Raw genomic sequence first — 17710 nt, 5'->3', positions numbered from 1 at the left:
GTTAGTGTTGACTTCCATACATTTAACATTTCCAAATTTGGGCTGAGCTAATATTTTGGTTTGGAATATATATATTATCTTGAATATTTTAAAATAAATATTAAGTATTTTTTGTCTTTAACGTCATAAATACTTTTAATTTTGTTTTCTTAATCCCAATACATGTATAGAATTTTGTTATTATATATAATTTGATAATGAGTAAAGTAGTCGTTTGCAATGTGAATGTAGTCCACTTGCTCGCTCCTTCATCCAATAACAACAGAGTCACCCTAACCCCCTTTCGACGAACGAACCGCAATCACTTGCTCGCTCCTTTGATCCATTCTTGAAATTCTCGTTATCGCTCTTCGAACTCAAGCTCTCTCGCTAGCGATTCCTACTTCTGCACCAATTTCTACGTTTTCTCAAGGTAAGCCCTAAACCTAAACCTATCATAGTTCATTTTATTGTTTTTTAATTTTCTCGATTTTCAAAAGAAAATGTGTTATTGTATGGTTGAGAAGCTAAAGTAAAATATCATAGTTCATTTTATTGCTTTTTAATTTTCTCGCTTTTCAAAAGAAAATGTTATTATATGGTTGAGAAGCTAAAGTAAAATATCATAGTTCATTTTATTGTTTTTTAATTTTCTCGCTGTTGAATTGGGTTAGTATAAAAAAAAATATTACCTCGTGCTTGCTGGAGAGAAGAACAATGGAGCTTAGTAGAAAAAGTAAAAAATCTTCCTCCTTTGAAGCTTCGCAGCAAATCCTAGGTTGTAAGGGAACTATATGATTATATGAATTTGATGAACTACTTGAATGTTGTAGAGATTGTTGTTTAGTCCATAATGGTCACTACGGTGAGAGTGTTGTTGGAAGGTTTTTTAATATTCACCAAGTTAATAAAAGTGTTGTATGTAAATAAATTTATTTAATATGATTGGGAACCTTGTACTACATGGAGATTCTAGCTGTAAAACTGATTTTATATGTTAATATATGTTTAAATTTTAATACACACAAAACCTTTAACATGAATGTTTAGTTGTGAGGGTTTAGTAAAATCACCCAAGTTTTAAGCCACAAAACTCTCGATGTAAATTTGAGGAAAAACTCATGACTTGAGTGTAGGACCATCATGTAGAGTAGCCCCTGTCTGTTCTACGTGCTGTGTGCGCTGAAGTTTAACTAGCTAGGTGATTGTTTATGACCACGGATTTTATCGCTTCTCTAACTTGATAGTATTTGATTTGCAGTCACAGGTTTAAGAGCAAAGGTCGCATTTATCCCGTTATTCTCCCCGTCCAAAACAACAAAGTTAATGGCAGGGTCTGTCTCTCTTTCTACATATTCCTCCTAATTCTAATATATTGCATCCATCCTTGTATTTATCTTTTTTTCCCTTTCTAAAACAAATCTTGAACAGAAGAGTGTTATTAACCATTTTTTATTTATTTTTAATCAAGTGCTTCTTGGTATCTCCGGAGTAGAACTAGATATCTTAGATGAGTTCAAGGATGTTGAATATACTAGAACTGATGTTGAGGTTTCCTTGAAGGTCAGTCTCTCTTGTTTACTATTTCTCTTTCTATAACAAACGAGGCAAATGTTACGTTTCCCAAAAATACGTTACTAATCTCTGAATGCTAAATTTAATTGTACAGGACAAGTCTGAAAGGTTACAAGTTTGCGCTTATGTTTGGAGCAACCCAAATGATCCTAACTTATATGCAGAGTGGGATTTTGAGGTCAGCAACCATGTCATCTTTCTTATTTCCATTTGCTCCTCTCAAAATCAATACAATTCTCACTGTTTTAAAAAAAATAATGAACTGTTTTATATTTTTATGATGATTAATTTAATAATGAATTGTAGTGTGCTAAAGCAACAACTTGGTTAAAATCATAATCGTTTTGAGTCAACCCTCGTTGGGGATTATTAAACGGGATTTCATTTTATTTTGTAGATATATACATGACTGGGATGACTCTTTCACTGAGTTCCCTTCAAATTAGGATTAAAAATATTCGAGTGCTTGTGTTTATGGTGAATTATTTTAGCAAAAGTTTACTTTTTCTTTAACAATTATTCTTCTAAATCCAGTGTCTAGTCTATCTAGTGTTGTTTATGTAAAAAACTATTGATTCTTATCATTAACACATTCGTTAACATCGGTTTTTTGAAAAAACCGATGTTAACTTTTCACATTAATATACATTTTTTGGGTGTAATTCATATTAGCAACATCGGTTATTTATATAACCGATGTTGGTAATTTTATGTTAACATTGGTTTTTTAAAAACCGATGTTAACGATAATACTATCAACGTCGGTACTTTCAACATCGGTTCAAAAACCAATGTTGAAAGTCATAAATAACCGATGTAGAAAGCATATTTTCTAATAGTGTATTGCCACCACTTTAACAGAATGCAATTATTCTTTGGTTTAGAATTGTAAAGATATAATTACAAGCAACATACAACATAAAATATGAAAATCTCCATATAGTATCTTGACGTGAAAAGATAACTTTGATGAGATATGAGAAATTTTCCTAGTGCTAATTTAAAATATTTTTGAAGAACTAAGGAACTAGGAATCACTTCTATTGTAAAAGGGTAAGGGTGTATTAGACTGAGTGTAGAGTGGTGTATATGCAAGAGTAACATAAATTCATCATGGCAAGGTTTATCTAATATAAGCTTCTACATAATGATTAGAGTTAGAAGTAAGTCAGGTAATTATCTAGCACTAGTCGGTAAACTTCCAATGTTTGTCTTGCTGATTTCAACCATAACATTATGTATTCTCAAGCTTGAGATGTCATTTTTAGCTTAAAGATTAATAATTGTAGTGCAAGCCTTAGTTAAGCATACAGTTGAATAGCAGTAGTGTTAAAAATAGCAAAGCAAGTTGTTTTTAAAAGTACTTATTAGATATAAAACCAATAGCTTAAGCTTGTTAATTGGTATGTTCACAATTGTTTCAGCTTGCTTACAACTTTTTTCTTCCCTTTCCAAGATTTCCATTCTCTCTTGGATCTCCAAATGTAAATTTCTTATAGGTTCCCTGGTGATAAATTGTGTTACTCATTAGAAATATTGTAAGTAAAAGTGCTCATTGATAATGAACTGGAGTAGAAACATGGTTACTAGGAACAACATATTAAAATTTTTCATCAGCCAACCGTGGGTCCACCAGGCAAACACAGATTAGGATTGCCTCTCATGATGTTCAAGATACCATGTTGAAATGAGAAAGAAAAGAAAGAAGAGAAAAATCTATTAAATGACACACCAAAGGCGCTATAAACAATCATAGGATTGACTAATATATTTACTGTATCATCTTATAAAATAATTACGAGGATCCTTAATATCTTAATTCTTAATTACCATAATATCTTAATTCTTAATTACCATAATTACAGGATTGACTAATATATTTACATATATTCCAACAATCTACATTCATAGAAACACCAATATATTTCTCCATATTTGAGGCATAATTGTATATCACAAAGTAGGAATTTTGGACAAAGACAATTAAATCAAATAAATAATAAAAAAAGATAAAGGAAAGAAAACAATTCAATGTAATTATCATTAATAAGAACGAAAAAGTTTCATTTTAACATGGTATCTACAACTTTGGCACTATATAATGAAAGTAGCACTAAGAAAAAATTAGGGGAAAATGAAAGAACAACAAACTACATATAATAGATATTAATATAGGCTAAAGTTGTCAACATTCAATGTATCAAAGCAAGATTCAAACAAGATATAAGATGCCAAAATGTTGCCATACACAAGTTTTTGTTTGTGTGTTAGAACCAGTGTCTTGAAAGTAAAATGGGAGCACTGTCGTATAACCTGGTGTACGAATTTGCTCCCTACAGTTAACACGATTATGTATGTGCCTAGGATCGAGCATTAAGGATAGAAGCATAGTGAAGTCTTTAGCCTAGAAAACTAAGAGAGGAGGAAAACAATAAGGAAGGTAGAAAAAAGTAGAGAGAAGTGTTCCAAACATCTCAAGCAAACAAATTGCAGCATAGATCTCTGTGGCTGCTAGGTTTCCAATGTTGTTGTCCTTGTGCATGTGTTTCTTAACGGGAAAATGGAGCATAGATAAGGATGAAGGGGCTATATTTTTGTCTTCTAATGACAAAATCATTAGTAATAAGGTAATAAAATTATTTAGGACCCTTTAAATCCTTTGTTTCTTAAAGGTTCCAAGAGCCAAAAAAGAGTATGATAGTCTAGTAGACGAACATACTTGTATAGTTGTATTGACATTATTCCAAGTTTCTGACATAGTCATTTAAAGCACAAACCAATTAATGAAAATCTGAAACTAACTGTCAAATGGTTCTATTGATTGGCAACCTTCTCATATTTGTTACAGATAGTAAAATTTAAATTGTAATCTTACATGGATGAATTCCAAAGAATATATAGTGATATCTAAAAACAATCTCATAAATAATATTGGAATGAGTGATTAAAAATTTAATAGGCCAATACTATACAATGCTTTATATATGCCTCCTCTACTTGTTTTGGTCCTTACTGTAGTCCATGTTTTCCATGCGCTCTCTCTAGAGAGCAGTGAACTTGGCAGCTATGTCATCATAGTCTGGCAACTTAGGATGAACATGACTAGGATGTGGAGAGGGACAGGAATATGTCCTTAACATCTTATGTTTGTTGTTTTTGTGCCTCTCTTGGGGCATGGTCATGGCCCTTGAATGTAGCTTATGTGTTCTATTATTGGTGAGGAACAATCAGTCCTTGGATTGGAAACTTTGACAGAAGCATAAATTTCTTCTTCTATTTCATTGTTTCCATTACCAGTTTGATAATCTGAGTAATTGAATACGTGATACTCAGCTGCTGAAGCACTATAAACATTCCTATTTGATATGTGAGGGATGGTAACCAATTCAATTCCTTGGTTCAACTCATCATCCCAAAAGGGTTGACAATGACAACATTCATCACGCAAGCACCGTCCTAGAAAACAAGCTTTCGAAGATGGTCCTTACTTAAGCACTGTCAGAAAGCAACCTTTCAAAGACGGTGCTCACATGAATACTATCCTAGAAAGCAACCTTTAGAAGACGGTGCTAACGTGAGCACCGTCCTAGAAAACAATCTTTTGAAGACGGTGCTTATGTGAATACTGTCCTAGAAAGTAACCTTTAGAAGACGGTGCTTACGTTAACATTATCTTAGAAGGTAGGGTTTTTCTAAGATGGTATTTCCTGAACTATCGTCGAAAGTATTTAACTTTCAACGACGTTAGCTTCAAAGATGATCATGCACCATCTTTATATGTTATTTTTTACCATCAATGGTTTGTATTTTTTGTGGTAGAGTTATACTCGGTTAAAAAAAAGGCTTTTGTTGTACTTTTTATTGTTATAAAAATAATGCCAAATCTCTATCTTAAAATAAAATTATTGGTATCAAATTACCTATCTTTACATGAAATGATTAGTAAATTTTTTTTATGAACTCTCTTATTAGTGGTGTCAAATTAATTAATAGTTATATCAAAGCGAGTACATCTATCTTACTCCACAAAATCTAAGTTTTTTTATTCTAATTTAATTATTTGTATTTACTTTTAATATTAATATTCGTTTTCATTTTAATCTATTATTTTCAAAATTATTATCTGTCAATTTAAACAAGCTAAGAGATGTTCACTATTTTTTTATCTGTAAAAAATTAATGCACCGCATCGAACAATATAATATTCATTACTTTGTTTTTTTTTTTATAGTTTTTCTCCCTTTACAAAAAAGAATTAAGTTAGACTAAATACACATTCTAAAAAGTTAATAAAAATTAAGATAATTTGGTTTAAGAAAATAATTTTTATTTTTATTTTAAAATTATATAAAAATAATAAAATAGAATAGAAAATAATAAATAATAAAAATTATTTTAACTATTTTATATAATTATATAAAAATAGAGAATTAATTTATGATTTTGTAATAAAAAGTGAAAAAAAGAAAAATAGAAAATATTTTTCAACTCAGATAAATTATAATTAAAACATTTTAGCTAGTTTCTAACTTTTTTTACTAGTTCAAAAATTGTTTGATGGTTTGTTAAACTAGCTTCTAACTTTTTTTGAAAAACTAATTGAAGTAACATTTTTTAGCTTCTAGCTTTTTATATTTTTTTCCAGTTTTATCCTCAATACATTTATTCAATTTCTTTATGATCTTTTTTAAAATAAATCATGTGTTTGTTTTTTTCCTGTTATTTTATACTTGTTAGCTACTTTAGCAACTAGTTTTATCAAATACTTTTGCCACATTCAACAAAATGAGCTTAAAAGCTAGTTTATTAAATTATAAATGTTCGGTAAAAATGAAAAGTGTAAAATAAAAAAAAATCATGATTTATTTAAAAAAATATAACTAAAACACAACCTTATAATGCAATAAGTTAAATTAATGAAATAGTTTGTCAAACACAATCTTATAATTTAATAAATTAACTTTTCAGTTTTCGCTATCCACTAACTTTTCAACTTTCAATCAACTTTTTAACTAATTTTGTCAAACATAACCTAATTTTTATATACTAAAAAGAAAAATAAATATTTAAAAAAATCATGAACAAGCTTCTATTCTTTTTTTTTCCCTCTTCCTTATGTTTCTTTTCTCTCCTCACTTTCTAGTCACTCCATTTAGTCTCTTCTCTCTTTTCTATTCTTTTGAATTATTTCTAAAGGTTTGAAAAAACTGTTGCATTATATATATATATATATATATATATATATATATATATATATATATATATATATCACATACTCCCTCTGTTTCTTTTCCCTTTCAGGTGTCAGATTTTTTTAAAAATGATTTCTATTTACCTCTCATTTGCGCATTATTCAATATCACATTAATTAATTCTTTTTTTTTTTTGTCAATTATACCTTCACTTATTTTTTAGTATTTAATTATCTTACACATGCATTTATTGTGAAATGAAAAAAAGATAAAAAAAATTCTCATGACTATTTTATTAATATCAAGAAAAAAGTATATTTTTTTCTTGATTTCTATCTAACAACCTTAAACTACACATTAAAAAAGAATGAAGGAAGTATTGTTACATTATAGTAAAATTATTAACCTTTATAATAATTACATTAAAAAGATTTCTAATTAATTAACAGAGAAAAACCTATGAGTATTAAATCTTAATTAATTTATTGTGTTCAATTTCAGTTTAAAAATAACTTTTATAATATTTTTTTATTTCCAATTATTTTTCCTTACCAAAAAAATAATTTTTCAAAAAAATTAAATAAATAATCAAACTTATCTCTAAAAATATGATGTAATGAAATACAAGTATAATCTTTTTTTTTTTTTAAAGTCAGAACACAGTGTGATCTAGTTTGGTTGTAACGTGTGCGTGAGCCTCGATCTACCCCTCACAATCACATGTACATTATAAGGGCTAACTGATTTCTCTTTTATTCTCATATCACTCGCTGCAATCCCTTCTTCTCCTCCTTCAATCATAACATTATATTGATAATTATTTTATATACACTTCACAATCTCTACCCATTATTACAGGTACTAATTCTCAACACCTTCGTCTTCTTCGATCCTTTTCATCTCTTCTCCCAACTAACTAAGTGTTTTCCATTTCCATTTCAACTTTCAATATAAGTCCACTTTTTGGTAAGCAAAAATTTATATTTATTTTAGTTCTGAGTAATTAAATGAAACTGTGAGATAGATAGTTGCAAATTGCAACTGCCGCCACCACCTTCATCATCAGAATTTGAGTTAAAGAGAGGAGAGCTCATGGCTCATGCACACAAATACATACATAGTCACTTATTAGTTTATCATTTTGATTTACTTGTTAATTTGTGTTCAGGAATGTAATGCATAAAATCCTCATTCAATAATCTTTCCCTCTGTAAAATCCCTATCTGCAGGATTGAATTGGGGATTGGACATAATGGGCCTAAAATCTTCTCCGCGGCTCATGATTGTTTCCTATGGCTTATACAAGTTCCCGAGTGTCTTGTGATACCTTCTTTAATAAATGTAATGTAATCAATCAAATGACAAACTAATTTCTATCCCTGAAATTTTTTAAGACGTTCCATCATGTGAAGGTCTCAGGTCATGTGTATTTCCATTTTTAACATCTTGGCTTGATTATAGATTATTTCAATCTGTTGTTACGTCAGGTTTTTATTCTTTTTTCCCCTGCCTTCCTGCTGAACGGGATTCATCATTTGCATAATTAATATAATAATAAAAATTATAATATTCTCCTTCCAATTGAGTTAGAAAAATTGTGTGTTCGATAAATGTTTATATTAAACTTCTGTAATGCATGGGGCAATTTACAGTTTGTGTATTCTGGCTTATAATTTCTTGTTTGTCTTTGCTTCAAGCTCTCTAAAGTTCAGTGTTTACTCAAATTCTTGAATGACAACTTTATTTGTTTTGTTGCTGTAAAGGCTTTTGGTTTTGCTGATAAGGTCCCCTCTGTGGGTATTTTTTTACCACTTTATATTAAACTTCTGAATTTTGTCTAATAATATATTTATTTTAGTAAAAAAAATTAAAACTTTTAATATTATTATTTTACTAAATATAATTTGTTTGTTTATGTCATTAGATTTATTTAAAAATGATAATACTTTTTGTTTAACAATTTATTTATAGAAGAACATTATACTACATTATCAATAAAATACTTAAACAATCACATTTGGCTAAAGAAAAATTTAAGATGAAAATATGTTAGGACAATTGTTTTTGTTATGGCCATGTTGCCGGAAATTCAACATTTTTTTTCTACTTTTCCGTTTATTTTCGTTTCCGTCCATCTCACTAGAAACACCTGGTGAAACGAGACGACCCTTTGCAGTCCTCTTTCTCCTTGGATTAGGACCCCACTTATCTCCTTCATATTCTTGCCACATTGATTTATGTGGCACTAAACCAAAGGAGTTGTCGTAGACGTGCAAAATGTGTTGTAAAGTGAATAGCGGTGACATATAGTTCATGGGATTAACATTGACAGATTTACAGGTAGCCATGATGTGAGAACATGGTAAGTATTTAGCCTGATATTCACCACAACCACACTTTTGGGATTGCAACATTACTCTAAACCAACCTTTCAAGTGGTCTGGGTGTTTAAAGTGGGGATTGAGTCTCTGTTATAATAAATGTGTGATTGTGTCTGTCGAATTCGTTTACAATGTGTGTATTTGATTCTTGTTGACCGTTACTCATTGCCTCAGAGACGACTTCAGAATACTATGAGCCGAGTTGATCATTGCCTGATTTTTTTGACCGACCTCTAATAGCAAAGAGTTGTGCGGTCTTGAAGTACGTCTCCTCAACCAACAATGACACCGACAAATGTCTTATGTTTTTAAACATGGAATTAACAGACTCAGACAAATTGGTAGTCATATGTCCCCAACGTTTCCCCTTATCGAAGCATTATACCCAATTTTGTTTGGGCAATTGATCAAGCCATTCAGCTGCACTTGGCTTATTCGCATGGATATCCCCAAGATGTCGCTAGTGCATCTTCTCCATGTATGCATAACCTGTAAATATTCAATCAATCTATTACGTTATGAAATTTGATTGAAAGTAAAGTTTAACGAAGCAATAAAATAGATTCTCACTAGCCAGCATGAGTGGTTTCTTTAAATGTTTGCAGTTTGAGTTATCATGAACAAAATTTTGTGCAATGTGGCACATGCAAAAGAAATGGGATGTGTCCTAAACCTATAAGTTACTTGGGTTGTTGTAGGCGCACTTATAATCGAGGGGTGTTTGTCTAAAATGAGAGAAATATTAATTTGTGGAGTAACATGTCTTCTCAAATTCTTTAGGAATAACCCCCAAGCTGAAGTTGTCTCCTCTTCTATAATGGCGTATGCAATTAGGAAGATACGGTTAGCTTCATCTTGTGTTGTGGCTATCAATAGTGTGCCAACATACTTCCCGTAAAACCATGTATCATCTAATTGTACTATAGGTTTGCAATATGCAAACCCATTAATGCATGGACCAAATGACCAAAAGACATGTTTAAACATTCTTTTGCCCGGTACGATTTCTCCTCCCTCAAACACAGATTTTGTTTGAGCAGCGACCATAGTCCCGGGAAGAACCAACAACACACCAACTACAATGCAGGTGTAGAGCTTACATAATGTACATGATTGGCGATGCTTTAATTCTTGATAAATCTAGAAATAGAGTTCATTTAATGTATTTGAACCTATTACGTGATTTGAACAACATAAAAAAAATATAGTTGGGGTTTGGCTTGTTTAGCAAAACTGTATAGAGAAGTATATCGAGCATCATCAGAGGTTGATAAAGTTATGGGTGGTTGTGCCACACTATTACAGTCATGGCCTGGTACCGCATGCCTTTTATTGCACCAAGAGTCCCACAACCCGAAACAACTTATCCACGGGCTAAAAGGTTATTTACATATAGCAAAATCTAAATTTTTAATTTAATGACGCGTATTATAACATTACAATGAATATTGGTTTTGTATGTTTTACATTTCAGATGGAGTGGTGGTAGATAAGAATATAGGGCCAAACCATGAGTCACACCTCATGGTGACTTGGTCAGATATAGATCTCGTATAGATCATATAGAGAGCCATGAGGTATAATACTATCATGAACTGAACCATCAATATGTACATATTAACATTTACTAATGTTGCATTGTTTGCATATATTTTAGTTTTCTTGAGTCCCATACAGAGGATTTGAATAATACCTACTGAGACATGCATACAAAGACATGGAGATTTGGTCTGCATCTACTGCAATTATTTGTTTCTCGATTGTGGAATGACATCAAACAAACTGGGTCAAGCTACAATTTGGACTACAACAAGATATCCATGTTGATCCTATGAATCTTGATCGACTTCAACAATTGGTATGCGAGACAATCATTACAGTGATTGGATGGAATATCATGAGAAGTGGATTAATATCTAGAAAAACAAACGTAATGATGTTTTAATTGGGCAATGGGTTAAAGGAATAGTGGCACATACACTAGCGTACATGGAATGGTATAGAAAAAACACTACTCTGTTATTGTTTGTTGCATAACAACTAAATGATCCACGCACAGCAATTAACCATAATGTTGTAGGGACAAGTGTTGAACAAACACAGTTTGAAATTCCACATCCTCAGTCAATGTATTGTACTCCTTCACCTGTTCATCAAAATTTTGGCCAGACTGGCGAGTCAGTTAACACAACCAACTGTGAATGGATGACCAATTTATTTGGCGTCGATTTGAATACACCAAATTTTGCGGCATCATATTTAGCTTCTTTGCAACAGTTCAATGCACCACATTCGTTTGGAGAACAAGGACAAAGTTCTTTAGCTATAACAACTCACATTGAATATACTGACATAGAACAACACTAACATCATGACATGGGAGAACTAATCATATAGGAAAGAAGAAATCTGCGACATATCGGCATCCGCCGCCTTATGGAACTGGTCATCGTCTTGGTCATTGAAGTATAAAATGTTGTGATAATATGATCAAATATGTTTAAGTACCCCTATAACGGTTTCATCAACTATGATTTGGACCCTTGCAACTATGCTTAAGTACTCATGTTCTACATTTTTTTTAAAATTATGTCCAACACATTAATTAATGATATTCGTGATACACTTTTTCCATAGTTTGAACATCAAAGAATCCAAAAACAAATATATCGTGCACCAGTTCCATGGACAACCACCTCAAAATAGAAGTACAAAATCAAAAAAATTATGATTTGGACCCTTGCAACTATGCTTAAGTGTCCATGTTCTGCATTTTTTTAAAATTATGTCCAACACATTAGTTATATTTAGGATACACTTTTTTCATAGTTTGAACATCAAAGAATCCAAAAAAATATATATCGTGAATCATTTCCATGGAAAAACACCTCAAAATAGACATACAAAATCGAAAAAACTATGATTTGGACCTTGCAACTATGCTTAAGTGCCCATGTTCTACATTTTTTTAAAATTATGTCCAGCACATTAATGATATTCGTGACACACTTTTTCCATATTTTGAACATCAAAGAATCCAAAAAAAAATATCGTGCATCAGTTCCATGGGAAACCACCTCAAAATAGAATTACAAAATCGAAAAAACTATGATTTGGACCCTTGCAACTATGCTTAAGTGCCCATGTTCTATATTTTTTTAAAATTATGTCCAACACATTAATGATAATAGTGACACACTTTTTCCATATTTTGATTGTCAAAGAATCCAAAAAAAATATATCGTGCATCAGTTCCATGGAAAAGCACCTCAAAATAGACATACAAAATCGAAAAAACTATGATTTGGACCCTTGCAATTATGCTTAAGTGCCCATGTTCTGCATTTTTTTTAAATTATGTCTAACACATCAATGATATTCGTGACACACTTTTTCCATATTTTGAACATCAAAGAATCCAAAAAAATATATCATGCATCAGTTCCATGGGAAACCACCTCAAAATAGAATTACAAAATCGAAAAAACTATGATTTGGATCCTTGCAACTATGCTTAAGTGCCCATGTTCTACATTTTTTTTTAAAATTATGTCCAACACATTAATGATATTAGTGACACACTTTTTCGATAATTTGATTGTCAAAGAATCCAAAAAAAATATATTCGTGACACACTTTGCAATTTGCACACGTCTCTAAAAAATTAAATGTCGCACCAGTAAAACTGACATGAGATGGATACGTCAGAATTTCTTTTTTCACTCTGAAAATTATAATGGACGTTTGCTCCATCAGTTACCAGGGATAAATCACAGTTCAAATTGACAACACTCTGCAATTTGCAGATGTCTCTAAAAAATTAATTGACTCACCAGCAACACTCTGCAATTCACACATTATGGACCCTTGCAAATATGCTAAGTGTTCATTTACCCGTTCATCTAAATACACAATTAACTAGTGACTCACCCAAATATAAGCAAATTCTATAAATACCACTACAGCTAAAGACATTCATAACACTTTCAAATTTTTATCTCAATCCTTACCACAATGTGTCACTCAACTATTACTACAAGGGCCAAATCTGCAACACTAATGAGGGCACCACCTTCGTTAGTAACAACACAAAAACTTTCATGGTCAACAAGGTCATAACCTTTACACAATTGCTTGAACTTGTTCACCAAAAATTAAACATTGAACCACAACAACATATCCAACATCTCCATTTTTGGTACCCTATATTTGAGTCAGGACAACGTTATATGTATACATCTTTTATTCAGCAAGACGATGCTGATGTTCGACAAATGTTCAACATTTTTTACAACAACTCATCAGTACCATTTATGGAGTTATTTTCCATAATTTGTGACAATAATAACCCACCAAGCAACCAACATGGCTCAACCTCCTATCTTGAGGACTTATCAAATGAATACGAGACTTGTTGGGTCAAAAACCATAATAGTGATACTGACTTCTTTTCTGAGCCCGAAGGAAGTACCATCTCTCCATCCCACGAAACAATATTCAAATGGGATTGGTAATCTATGAATCATTTATGTCTTAGTTATTTTTTCTTTGAGATTTCATGTAGTGTCTTATGTCCGTGTTCAGTGATCACTTTACGTAATGAAATAAATTTTTTGTTTAAATTTAAGTTAGCAATTTTCAATTTACCCACTTCTATTGTAGTAGGTGGCAAGGTAACATAACTGTCAAAATTCACAACACTTTGGAATTTACACTACACTGTTTCAAAAAATTAAATGTTTCACCAGCAAAATTGACATAAAATGGACAACTCATATTCTCTTTTTTCACTCTGAAAATTATCATGGACGTCTGTTGCATTAATTACAAGGGAAAAATCACTGCTCCAAATTGACAACATTCTGCAATTTATACACGTCTCTAAATATTAAATGTCTCACCAGCAAAACTGACATGAAATGGACAACTCATAATCTCTTTATTCACTTTGAAAATTATCATGGACATTTGTTGTATTAATTACAAGGGAAAAATCACAGTCCAAATTGACAACACTCCGCAATTTGTATACGTCTCTAAAAAATTAAATGTCTCACCAGCAAAACTGACATGAAATGGACAACTCATAATCTCTTTTTTTACTCTGAAAATTATCATGGACATCTGATGTATTAATTACAAGGGAAAAATCACAGTCCAAATTGACAACACTATGCAATTTGCATATGTCTCTAAAAAATTAAATGTCTCACTAGCAAAACTGACATGAAATGGACAAATCAATCTTTTTTTTCACTCTAAAAATTATCACGGACGTCTACTGCATTAATTACATGGGAAAAATCACCGTCCAAATTGACAACACTTTGCAATTTGCACACGTCTTTGAAAAATTAAATGTCCCACCTGCAAAATTGAGATAAAATGGATAACTCAGAATCTTTTTTTTCACTCTGAAAATTATAATGGACGTATGCTACATCAGTTACCAAGAAAAAAGAAACATTGGATTCTAGAGAATCCTTTAGCAGGAACACAACTCTAACCTTATAAGATTCTAGTACACATCAACGTGGAAAAATGCTCATACAACTATAAATAACACAAAACACCCTTAATATAAATGCACAATTTCACACAACATACCTTCATAAACCAAATTCAATCTTATTACTATGTCATTTTTGGGAGAAACAAGCAGCCAGACCATTGCTAACTCAAGATTGACCTTCATTTTTCCAAATGGATCAATCACTCACAACAAGCTGGTGTTTATGTTCAAAGTTCCATTCCTACACCAATGCGAATTCCTAATGACTGTTCTTTTGATACACTCAAGTGTAAAATGCACAAGACCCTTCAGCTAACCAACGATCAATTAGGGGATGAAATCTACTACCGACAACCATTCATAGATGCAGGTCAATAATATTTTTTTCAATCTCTACAATTGAAAAATGATGATGATGTTTACATGATGTTAATGCGCAATGAGCAATACTCGTGTGTTGGCCCTATAGAATTATTATATACCATCAATAGAACACCAGATGCTATACTCAACCTGCTTCAATCCACTATCACTCCTACTCATGATGCAATTATGTATTACAACGGGAAGTGGAACATATCACGCCAAGGTGGGATTTTGGGTTACTCCTTCACTGGAACAAATTCAATAAGATTTGGCATTCCTTCGGGATGTAGCATGGACAAACTCATGGATTTAATCAAGCAAGTTGCACCTATAGGGGTTCCTCCTTGTGGAATTCACGGATCACAATTGGTCAGACGATTGTTCTTTTGACAACCAGGTCATGCTAAGTATTCAAAAAATTTAATTGAATATGAAATAACAGAATTGAAAAATGACGAAGATGTGCTAAAGGTGTTAGCACAATCCAACTATTGGAAACGATTCTACCTAATAGAAATTTTGGCTATTTTTAACAAACCAGTAACCAAAATAGAAGAAGACATCACTATTAGAAAATACACTTTCAACATCGGTTATTTAGAACATTCTACATCGATTTTAAAACCGATGTTGAAAGTGACGATGTTGAATGTATGAATGTTAACATCGGTTTTGGAGAACCGATGTTAACATACATATGACAACATCGGTTCTTTAAATAACCGATGTTAAACACAATGAACAACAGCAAAAAAAGTGTACGCATGATGAACGTTGACAACGATTTTCCAGTAAAACCAATGTTAATATGTTAGTTTAACATTGGTTTTCGAGAAAAACCGATGTTAATATATGCCCTTAACATCGGTTTTTCTAGAAAACTGATGTCAAGTTGATGATGCATACACTTATTTGGTGTAGTTCTTTGTGTATAAAATCAATTAACTATAAATAACCGATGTTAATATTCAAATATTCACATCGGTTATTTATAATTAACCGATGTTAATATACACTAGTTGACATCGGTTATCTACAGATAACCGATGTTAAAATACAAACGCTGACATTGGTTATTCCCCAAAAACCGATGTTAATATACAAACGTTAACATCGGTTATGTATTATAACCGATGTTGGTAATGATATTAACATCGGTTTTTGTTAATAACCGATGTTGTTTTCAAATATTTTTTTTTATATATACTTTCTATTTTTACAGTAAACCCAAAATTATACCTGTCAAATGCAATTTCAGGAGGCCCAATTCACAGCAAAGAAACATTTTATTCTGCTTTCAAGCAGTTTTAATGATAATAAACATCAAATAGAAGATTTATATATGATAAAGAACAATCAACAAATGAATTCAATGTTCATGTTACATAGAAAATGTAAAAAATGTAAAAAATGTTAAAAAATGTCCCTAAATCCTAGGCCTGATCTCTAACTCGGAGATAAAAATGTGCCCACTGGATCCGCAATGCTTTTAATCTCTCAGGCTCCAATGGTCTAGGGTCGTTAAAATACTGCATGATTGAATAAATCATATTAAGTTAATAATGTAAAACAAATTATAAATAAATCGATTTTGTTTGAAATAAACTTACCGCTTCCCAATTATTTCTAAAACTTCCTAAAATGATGGTGGACATCCAGTGCATGACATAGTAGCCGCACTCAGTAGTTCCTTTTTGTCTATTACACTAAATACATAATGAAATTTGGATATTAATTAAACAACTAGTGTACAGACACATAAAGAAATATATATAAGTGGAAGTTTTATGTAAATGACATACCTTGACGACAATCCACCTAGCAGGAGCCTTTGATTTAGGCTGTGGAGCATCATCAAGACCCTTGATAGCACTGTTCCATATGAGTAACAATTAAAAACTGGTGTTGTACGTTGAGGTATTACAATGCAAATGTATTGAAAAGAACACTAACCTATTAATAATCCCCTTAAGGTAGTTGTCTGGCCTGTTATGCAATGAACAAAACCAGACAACTAAGTGTTCCTTGGGCAGGATGACCACCATCTGTCAATGTCCGCTGCAGTGGAACCTAAAATGGGTTAGTACATTAGTAAACATTAATTAAATTTTTTTATTTTGTGACTTACCCATTTAGGTAGGCTCCAAGATACACATCGCGTTGTGAACTCTGCATCCAACTCTTTATGTAACTTTCAGATTCAAACTGCGATTGCCTAGACCTCTGAATGGAATGAGGTTCGAGGAATCCATAGATATCAGAATTCCCCGCTCGCATACATGTTTCAGTGAGATGCCTGTTTATGTTAAGTCAAAGTTAAATATTTATGAATTGAAAGCCATAACTTAGGTAAATAAAAGCCTTTTATATAAAGACTTACAGAATCCACAACTGTAACACTGATATGCTGAGACATTGACCACCGTGTGCGATTTCGGAGAGGTCTTCGTACTTTATGTACAGGGGGAAATCTGGATTAACTACCCCGAACACGGTGGCATCCCATCTAACCTGATAAGGCCTCAAGAAAAGCTCTGGGATGGTCAATGTCATCAGATAAAGCGGATCATCGACCTCCGGATCGGGCTTCGGAGGTGGTTTTGGCGGAGACACAACTACCTGTTCATGAAACAAAGTTAAATAGCCAAATTTGAGGCACACTTAATGAATTAATTTAAAAAAGAAGAAACATATAGTAAGGACAA

General features: G+C 31.9%; 1 long non-coding RNA gene across 1 annotated transcript; it reads left to right on the top strand.

The window, feature by feature from the left end:
* The first annotated feature begins 1414 nt into the window (after nucleotides 1-1414).
* On the top strand, nucleotides 1415-8097 carry LOC100808710 (uncharacterized). The gene is made up of 3 exons (XR_005887704.1): nucleotides 1415-1542; nucleotides 1649-1732; nucleotides 7976-8097. It is a non-coding gene; the product is annotated as an uncharacterized lncRNA (long non-coding RNA).
* Nucleotides 8098-17710: the final 9613 nt, after the last annotated feature.

Source organism: Glycine max, chromosome 2 (assembly GCF_000004515.6).
Source record: "Glycine max cultivar Williams 82 chromosome 2, Glycine_max_v4.0, whole genome shotgun sequence".
NCBI classification, from domain to species: domain Eukaryota; kingdom Viridiplantae; phylum Streptophyta; class Magnoliopsida; order Fabales; family Fabaceae; genus Glycine; species Glycine max.
The sequence above is the reverse complement of the archived record's forward strand: the minus strand, read 5'-3'. Positions and strand labels throughout refer to the sequence as shown.